The sequence below is a fragment of the Trichosurus vulpecula genome, chromosome 8, assembly GCF_011100635.1.
Source record: "Trichosurus vulpecula isolate mTriVul1 chromosome 8, mTriVul1.pri, whole genome shotgun sequence".
Taxonomy (NCBI): Eukaryota; Metazoa; Chordata; class Mammalia; order Diprotodontia; family Phalangeridae; genus Trichosurus; species Trichosurus vulpecula.
Window position 1 is genome coordinate 230240024 of NC_050580.1, and position 10490 is coordinate 230250513.

Sequence of the window (10490 nt, forward strand, 5' to 3'; positions counted from 1 at the left end):
AGATGAAACCTGTATGGTTTTTCAAAATTTTCTTAGGTTCTTGCCTTATACTACCACTGCCTGTTTATTATTATTCAATACCCCCCAATTGCACCTGAAACTGCCACTCCTGCCACACCCTACCCCCATTGTTCTAGCGTCCCCCTGAGGGTAGTATTGCCCTCTTTGGGAACCTCTTTAGGAACTGAAAAGAGACAATGCGCTAAGTGTGGGGAATTAGCCACAAAGCTATGCCTCTACTTTGGAAAACAAAGAATTCACACTAAATTTATCAGATATGATACTTTTAGAAACTGAAAAAGAATAAAATGTTGAGGAAAAGGCAGGTTTTACTTTGTCTTTCCTCTCCCTCCCTTTCTTTCCAAAAGGACTGACATCTAGCATCTAGATTTTACTATTCTTTTAAATTGTTTTATTTTTATTTAATTATTTTATATTTCCATCATACATAAAACTCAGTCAATAAACATTTATTAAGCACCTGTTATGTGTCAAGCACTATATATCATCTGCACAGAGACAACAATATTTCCATATTAATAGGCATCCACTTTGTTTCTAGTTCTTTGATGGCACAAAAATGCTGGCTGCTATAAATATTTTGATGCATATGGAACCTTTCTTTTTGTCATTGACCTCCTTGGGACATTTGCTAGCAGTAGAATCTTTGGGTCAAAAGGTAAGGACATTTTATTTTATGCATAATTCAATATTACTTTCCAAGATTGTGGGGCCCATTCATAGCTCCACCAACAAAGCCTTAGAGTATCTGTCTTTCCAAAATCTTTCCAACATTGACTATTGTTTTGATATGCATTTCTCTTAAGTGATTTTGACCATTGTTCTATTTAGAGGCTTCTGGTCTTAAATATTTCTTTTGGTTGACTGTATATCTTGTATATCAAACTTTTATCAGAGTATTTGAAACAAAGATTTTCCCCAGGTGACTTTTTCTTCTTATCCTAGATGGGGTAATTTTATTATACAAAAGTTTTTCAATTTCATGTAATCAAACTCATTTACTTTATCTCTTGTAATTGTCTCTATCCTCTTGCTAGGTTAAGAATTCATCTCTTACTCATTGCTGTAAAATATATATGATCTGCTTCTCTGCTAATTTGTTTATGGCATAATCTTTAACATTCAGGTCATACGTCCAGTTTGAATTTATTGTGGAATATGGTGTAAGATGTGAGTATAAGACTAATTTCTGCCAGGCTACTTTCCAGTTTTCCCCAGAGTTTGTATCAAATAGGGAGTTCTTTCCTGGGTAATTTATTTTCAGCTTTCTTGAATACTAGGCTATTGAGTTTGATTTGTTTTGATTGTTCCTTTTCTGGCCTGTTCTACAGAACAAGTGAAATACTTTTTTCTATTTTTTAACCCATTACCAAATGTTTTTTGGTAGTTGTTGCTTTATAACATAATTTGAGGTCTGAAACTGCCCTCCCCCTCATTCATTCTTATGTTTTAAATTATTCCTATAATATTCTAGATCTTTTTTTCTACAGATTAATTTTGTAATTATTTTATCTCTCTTTTTTAGTATCTCTTTTTTAGTTTATAAAATCTATAAATTAGACCTAAATGTGTAAATTAACTTTGGTAATGTGGTCATTTTTATTATTCAGCTTATTTATGAACCCTGAATATTCCTCCTGCTATTTAAATTGTCCATCATTTTCCTTATGGATCATTCTGTAAGTTAGTGTGTGTGTGTGTGTGTGTGTGTGTGTGTGTGTGTATACATACAAATGTGCAAACATTGAGTGGACTTTTGTAAAATTGACCCTCAAATATTTTATGCATTTTGTATTTATTTTGTGTTGGACTTCACCTTTCTATTTTTGTTTCTTATATTGGATTATTATTATTTATAAATGTCATTTTTTTTGGCTTATTTTATACCCTGCAATTTTGCTGAAGCTCTTTTCAATTAGTTTCTTTGCTGACTCCTTTAAGATTTTCTAGGCAAACCATCATGTTACCTAGAAATAGAGGTAGTTTTGATGAGGGCACAGTCTCTGGGAACCCCCTTGAATCTGGAATGCAGTCTCTGCGAGCCCCCTTAAACTGTCCTTGAATCTTCCAACTAGATCTGGCCTTCCCCTAAGGCCACAAGCCTCACATTATCATTAGGCCCAAATCTCTCCCTCTATTGTTACTTTAGATATGCATGCCTACAGTTACTTCCCAACCCTGATACTATTGATATCCATGCCTTCAGCTACTTCCCATCCTTAATTCCATTCTCTAGGTTCCTGGACTCTGACCCCACCTTATCCTCCTTAGACTTCCCCTCAAGACCCTCCCTAAACCCCTCCTCTAGTCACCCCAGATCACCCCTCAATCCCATCTACAATCTTTGTGTATATAATCTCCATCTTGCCTCCATGAAGGTGCTCAGATTAAATCTAATTCAGTAGGTTGAATCTGGCCTGCTTGTAAAAACAGGCGTCACAAAGGGTGGGATTTCTTAAGACAGCCCATTATGGTGAATCCCTAATAAACTTTGTTTTTTCCCTTGGCTGAGAAGGCTTGAGTCGAATTCTTTCGGCAGGACCCGGCGTGTAGGTATTTTGGGGTCTCGAGCACCCCTAGAAACATATAGTTCCTTACCATCATCATTTTTGCTATAACCTCTTCATTTTTGTCTCCTCTTTGCCTTTTTATATGTCTTTGATTTCTTTTGTCTTTTTGGTATTGCTAACATTCCTAAAACTATCTTAAATAATGAAGGGAGAAGTAGGAAGCATGGGCATCTTTGTTTCCAGTGTTTATTGAAAAAAAGCTGCCTTGTTGCATCCCAGGCCTTTCTTTTAAAGATGGTTAATAGAACTGTTTGGGTGTTTTTTGGGAAGTGTCTATTGTATCAAAACATTTTTTTTCTTTTCAGAATACTGTTCAAGAGGTAGATTGAAAAATGTAGAATCAAAGGTTATTCTGATTAGAAGAAGAAATATACATAAAAAGGTGTTAAAGAAGGTTTGATGAAGAAGCATGCAATGTCGGTGAAAGAAAAGGACAGGGTAGGTTGGCAATAAAGAACATAAATACAGATTCTAGGTCAGAGGTTCTTCACTTTGGGAGTTTGGCATTCTGATGAAATCAATGGATCCCTTAAAATATTTTTGAACTCATGAAACAAAATATAAAATTATAAAAAGTGACAATTATATCGCAAGTGATCAATTTAAAAAAAACTCATGAACTCGACGTAAAGAAAATGTATTTTAAGTTTTTTGGGTAGGGAAAGAAAATCAAGGAATCATAGTAGGGGAGGCGGTGTGGCAGGAGAGGAGACAAGGGAAGGAGAATGGGGGTGCTGTCTCCTGCTGGGGCTGAAAACAGGGCTGGACTACAGGGAGCAGGGTTTGATACCAACTCTTGACTGGTTCTTGGGAGTGTACAGTTAAATTTTCAGTGTGTGCTTTTACACCTCAAAAATCAGCAAACACTGCCAAACACGGTTTGATTTATCGTTTTGTTGACTTTAGAAAGTGTTAATAATGCAGATTGAACACTAGAGTGCGTGTGTGTGTCTGCGTCTTGGGAGGAAGAGACATGTGGTTAAACATTTGCCAGCACATCTCTAGTTTACTCTCTAGTATGCGCTGTCCTGTCACGGGTAAGAAGCTCAGCCTGGCGCTGGGCCGGAAGTCTATGGAACAGTACGATCCCAAACTTCCTATTAAGTTTTCCAGGTTCCATTCTGTGGCTTCCAATGCCCCCAAAAGTATGAAGTCTCATTTGCATGTTTCCGGGGAGAGACCTGTCACCTGACAACTCTAAACATGGCGGCTCTGGCTTGGGCACCGTTCTCTGTGCCCGGAGTAAGTAGGTGAGTGCCCTGCGCCCCACGGGAGTAGGTGGCACCCTCCTCGACCCCCCGAAGAGGGGCGGTCCCCGGAACTCCCGCTCCCGGCTCAGACAGGATCCCTCCGGCCCTGTCACAGACCCAGGCTCCACATTCACTGTCTTGACCGAACAGTCCAGATCACAGGGGCTGCCTGTCTCAGCCGTTTCCCCCCAGGGGAGTGGGAGGGGAGTGATTTTTCCTTGGGAGATTTGGAGCCTGGAAGGAGCAGTCATTTTCGGAAGGGGTGGAGAGAGGAGTTTGTGAATCCGCCTTGGGCAATGATAATGGATGGTCCCTGCCATGGACTTAGTCTCCTGTCTCCGTGCCTTTGAACAGGCTGACCTCCGATGCTGCCTTCTCTGCGCAGCCTTCCCGCAGTCCCACCACTCTAATCTTTAGTTCACCTGACTACCCTCAATTACAGTGTTTTTACTTAATTTGTGTATATTTGGATATCCTTCGGTAGATTCTTTATGTATTGCTTCCCTGGCAGGTAACACGATGCCGTGTACAAATTGGGAAGTTATATTGGAGAACCTTGTTTTCAAATGCTACCTTTCTTTGATGGAACTCGCAACTGCTCATTATTCTAAGTCCAACTCCTTCTGTTGCTTTTCTGACTCTCCCTATTTGATTTTCCATTTCTAGGAGGTGCTCCAAGAAAGGAAAGATTGAGAGCAGTTTGTGCAGTGTAGCTCACTTTCCTCTATCCCCTGCACTCTGTGCTGGGAAAATGCATCCATTTGGAAAAGAGGAAGCTGCCTCGGTGTTGCAGCTCTTTGGGTTTTTTTGTGAGTGCCTGAAACGTGGAGAATGGGAACTGGCACAGGCCGGTGTCCCTCAGCTACACAGAGGACATGGGGATATCGCCAAGAAGGTGGAAGAGATCCTGCAGGCTCTCGTGGCTTGTCCCAGCCTGATGAGGTAACTACTCTAAGTGTTCCATCACCAGCACTGCCCATTCACAACTTAATTAGTGTATCAATCTTTGCATATAGATGCCACTTAAGTTTAAGATAATTTAGTAGAGTGAAATTTCAGGTTTTGTTTAGATATTTTCCCACATTCAGTAACTAGAGGAGAAACTGCCTTTAATAGTGAATAGAGAGCTAACTTGGAACCCAGAAACACCTGAGTTCTAGTTCTGCCTCTGATACACACTTGGCTATGTGTCCCCGGGGAAGTCACTTAACTTGGATACCTCAAACTGAAGAGGTAAAAGGTTGAGGGGTGCTGGACACCCCAAAATATTGACGCACCGGGTCCTGCCGAAAGAATTCGACTCAAGCCTTCTCAGCCAAGGGAAAAAACAAAGTTTATTAGGGATTCACCACAATGGGCTGTCTTAAGAAATTCCACCCCTTTGTGACGCCTGTTTCCACAAGCGGGCCAGATTCAACCTACTGAGCTAGATTGAATCTGAGCACTTTCATGGAGGCAAGATGGAGATTATATACACAAAGATTGTAGGAGGGATTGAGGGGTGGTCTGGGGTGACCAGAGGAGGGGTTTAGGGAGGGTCTTGAGGGGAAATCCAAGGAGGGCAAGGTGAGGTAATGGGATTAAGGGTGGGAAGTAGCTGAAGGCATGGATACCGATATATCAAGGGTGGGGAAGTGGCTGGACAACAAAGGGGGAGGCTAGGTAGAGATTTGGGCCTAATGATAATGTGAGGCTTGTGGCCTTAGGGGAAGGCCAGATCCAGTTGGAAGATTCAAGGACAGTTCAAGGGGGCTCCCAGAGACTGTATTCCAGATTCAAGGGGGTTCCCAGAGACTGTGCCCTCATCAAAACTATATGTTACATAGACATTTTAAATTAAATATCCAAAACTGAACTTAACATCTTTCTCAGAAAACTCTCCCATCTTCTTAACTGTATTATTGTTGTCAAGGCTTAAGCACCATCATCCCAAGTCTCAAAGGCTCAAAAACCTTGATGTCATCTTCAACTTCTCACTCTTACCGGCTCCCTCCCACCATATCCAATCAATGATCAGGTGCTGTCATTTCTACTGTGGAAAATATTATACTATTTTATATCATTTTTGTAATTTCAATAAGACTCAGGGCCTGAACTACTTATGTAATACAAGGAAAATTAGGAACCCCTGAATAACCCCTAGCTACTGACAAGCCCCCCCCAGAAAGAATGGACTCAGATATCTTTGGCATTTAGCAAACCCCCTGGGACTCCATGACTCCACCAAGGAATGTCAATAGATAGGACCATCCCACTGAGAGATAACTTGACGGACCCTTCCTGGGAGATATCCCTGGGACTCTGGGACTCCACCAAGGAATGTAAATGAGATTATCCCACTAGTAGGATAACCTGACTGAATCTTTTGATCAGCCAGGACCTTTGTTCCTCTTCCCCCTACTCTGTACCCCCATATCCTATATAAGCCAAGTCATCACCCCAACACATTTGCCATTGATTTGTGGTGCCGTACCCCGATGGCCGCCGGCTAATAAATTCTCCACTTAAAACTTATACTCTGTGGTGTGTCTCGCTCGCTTCTGGTACAACACTTAACCAGAAGAAAAGCCTGATCCTAACAGTCTCTTTGTTCTCTGAGTAAGCTCAGAGATATCTCTATCTTATATCAACAAAACCCAGATGGAGCATTTTTTGCTCTGTCCATGGCCATTAAGGGTGAAAACCTTGACCCCAGACACTATCTTGAATTATGTGACTTTTCCTTATCTTAATATTTTATGGGCATATACTATGTTGTGGAATGTTAATGGCCAATTAAACACAGAGATCCTGGGGTTGTAAATCCAATTGACACTTTGACAACTATCTAATTTGTTGTATTTACAATCTATTCCATTAAGGAAAATCCTCTTCTTGTATCATGGTTAAATATACATGGGGGTCATAAAAATGAGGTCATACAGGCTTGCTAGCTCTGCTAAAATAACGTATATAAGTTTTCTCATTGCTTTGTTCAGGCAGCCAGAGTTATACTCTGACTCCTTGTACGTACAAGTAAGCTAGCTCCTCTATGCTTTAAGGGAAAATAATAAACAACATGGATTTTTCTATCACCTAGCTCTGTTGTTTCCTTCAACCAAATTTTCAGGTTTAACACTACCCTCATAACATCTGTCATGTACAACTCTTTTTCTCCTCTGACACTGGCTCCACCATAGTATAGGCCTTCACTCCAGTCTTTCCTTTCACTCAGCTGTCAAAGTGATCTTCCTAAAGTGCAGGTCTGACCATATCAAACCCCTATACCAAAAATTCTAGTGGCTCCCTGTCATCTCCAGAATCAAATACAAAATCTGGTTTGACTTTTAAAGAGCCTTTTCCTAGCTTTCCACTTTTCCTACACCTTTTTTCCCCTCCAAGTACTTTTTGATCTGTGTAACTAGCCTCCTTCCTCTTCTTTACATGAGAAACCCCATCTCCTGACTCTCTGCATTTCACTAAATGTACCCCATGCCTGGAATTCTTTCCTTCCTCATTTTTACCTCCTGGCATCTTTCAGGTTCTCACCTCGAATCCTACCTTGTGCAAGAAGCTTTTCCCGGTCTTCCTTCGTAGTAGCACTAGTGCCTTACTCCTTAGATTGTCTCCAGTTTATCTTGCACAGATCCTGTTCATATTTAGTTAGTTGAATGTTGCTTTCTCCATTACGTTGTGAGCCCCTTGAAGACAGAAACAGCTTTTGCCGTTCTTTGTATCTATAGTACTTAGCGCAATGCCTGGCATATGGTAGGAATCTAATAAATGCTTATTAATTTGACATGACTTAATTTCTCAGTGGTCTAGGCAAAGTCTCTTATATTCTTAAGTTGCAGAGAAGGTGCTCACCTGCATTGGTAGAGGGAATTCCTGTTAATGGTTCTCAAAGTATGATCCAGGGACCACTTGGAGTCTTCTAGACCTTTTTAGATCAATCAGTAAATATTTATGAAGTGCCTGTTATGTTCCAGGCACTGTGTGCTAAGTGCTAGGGATATTATCTTGAGGTTAAAGATAATCTTGTCCTTAAAGAGCTTACAATATAATGGTGGCAATAGCACACAAACACTTATGTGCAAAAAAGCTATACTATATTCAGGATAAATTTGAAATAATCAACAGAAGGAAGGTAGGAGAATTGAGGGAGATAGGAAAAGGTTTCCTGTAGAAGGTGAGATTTTTAACTGAGACTTAAAGGAAGTCAGAGAAGCCAGGCATGGGAGACAGCCAGTAAAAATGCCCAGTCAGGAGGTGGAAAGTCGTGTATAAGGACAGCAAGCAGGCCAGTGTCACTGGATCACAGAGCATGTAGAGGGAAGAAGTGTGTAAGGTGTACGAAGACTGTAAACATAAGTGGAGACCAACTTATGAAGGGCTTTGGATGCAAAACAGGATTTTATATTTGATCCTGCAGGGGTAATATGGTCATACCTGTGTTTTACAAAGACCACTGTGACAGTGTAGTAGAAGATAGACTAGAGTTAGGAGAGACTCGTGTCCTCTCCAGAGGACCATGACAGAAGTGAAAGAGTGAGGCACCTGTAGCAAGATACTGTCAGTGGAGAAAAGAGGACATATACAAGAGATATTTCCAAAGTAAAATGGATAGTCCTTGGCAACGGGAGGGGGGGGGGGGTCCACAAAGTTAAAACTATTTTCATTGTATTACTGAGACATTATATGATAGGGTATAGGCTCCGGAAACCCTCTGGAACTCTCCTTCAATCTTCCCACTTGATCTGGGTTAGCCTGAGGCCATAAGCCTTGCATTATCTGTAAGCTCAACTCTTTTTGACCCTTAACCTAGCCTAGCCCTCTATTGTCAGTTACCTTCTGATTGCCTCTTCCCACCCTTGTTTCTATTCAAATATCTAAATCCAAATAAATTACCCTTAATAAACTAGCCTAGCCTTCCATTGTCTGTTATCTCCAGGTAGCCTTCAGTTACTTCCCACTCTTAATCCCATTCTCTTGGTTCCTGGAGTCTGACCTCTAGTCACCCCAGTCTGATCAACATCCTCTTTAGACCCCTCCTCCCATCACCCCAGACTTCTTGGCCATCCTGGATCCCTCCCACAGTCTTTCTGTATAGAAGATCCATCTTGCTTCCATGAAGGTGCTCAGATTCAATCTACCCCAGATTCAGTGTGCCCAGCTGGCATTACTGATACTTGCTCAGGCTCCTTAGGAGTCTACATAGGGTGAATCTTTAATAAACTTTGTTTTACTTTGGCTGAAAGAAGGGTTGGGTTGAATTCATTCAGACAGGACCCAGCATGTAGGTATTTTGGGGTCCCCAGCACTCCTAAACCTCATCGTGTAGATATAAACTACATGAACAAAAACTTTTTAGGGAGTCCTCAATAATTTTTAAGAGTATAAAGAAGTACCAAGACAAAAAAGTTTGAGATCTGCTGCCTGCCTTATATCACTGAAAAATCATAAGTCCAAATTATTTCCAAGACTCTTTTTATCAGGTATTTATTAATTTATAAGCAATAGCTTATGACATCATATAAAAGTTGGTAGAGTCTGTCCAGGGAAGTACCCCTGTGACAATCTTTGTCTTCTTTACAATTAGTCTCTTTGAGAGGGGATAGATAACAACATACTAGACTGTATTTTCTTTCAGTCCTTCAAAAATAAAAATCCTGTATCCTTATGGGGGTGAAGATTTTGTTGCAGCTTAAGCAAAATAATGAAAGAGAATTCCATCTTGTATTCATAATATTGTTCCTGCTAATAACAGCTGTTGCTAAAGATGCTGGATATATTATTCAGTCTTTTGTTTTTTATATTCCACCTTTTGTACCTCAGCTTAACAGAGAAGCAAAACTTAATAGATTCCTTTCTTCCTTGGGTTTTACATAAGTACTTTTCTTACAGTTTTTGTTCTAGGCTGCGGCTGTTGGATTTGGGTTGCCAGCTACCAAAAGAAAAAAAGTCATACTCCCATATCTTTTTCTTTTTATGCAAGGAAAAGGAGGAAAATGAGCTGAAGAAACAATATACCTCAAAATAAATGCATGATTTAAGGAAGCAAAAATTAATTTCAGTTCAACAAGCATTAAGTTCCCACTTTTGGAAACACTGGGCTAGGTGCTAGGAAAACAAAGACAGTTCCTCTCCTTAAGAAATTTGCACCTTACTTTAGACTAGGCTTGAGGGATTTGCAGATGAAAGGGGAGATTAAAGGGCCATTAGTTCAGTACTCCTGTACTGATTGAGTAACTATAATAGCTTGAATTTAATAGGTACTTCCAAGCACTTCATTTTGCACAGTTCTACTTAGCAAATTTAATTTCTTCTAGAGATTTCTATAGCAAACCACCTCTAATGCTTCCTTACTAAGTACCTACAGATTTAAGTCTTCTTTATCCTAAATTCTTCCCTTATCTATCCATCCTAACTTTAACTTGCTCATCTTAGTTTCTTGACCTCCCATTCAACCACAGCTTAGACCTCACCATTCTCAACAAACTCCCCTACTTCCTCAAAATTTTAAAATTAACACTTTTCCCCCTTCTCCCTTAAATTCAGCCTGGACTGTCCCTAAAATTACTGTATTCTTTGAAACCACATGCCTTGGAGGCCACATTCTTTGTTCCTCCTTGCCTCAGGGTATTTTCTCTAAGTATGTTCCCTCCCTTTT

At 40.3% G+C, this 10490-nt stretch overlaps 1 pseudogene; it reads right to left on the reverse strand.

Moving 5' to 3' along the window:
• The window catches only part of LOC118829874, a 40380-nt pseudogene extending 36288 nt beyond the window's left edge, over positions 1–4092 (reverse strand).
• Between the last annotated feature and the right edge of the window lie 6398 nt (positions 4093–10490).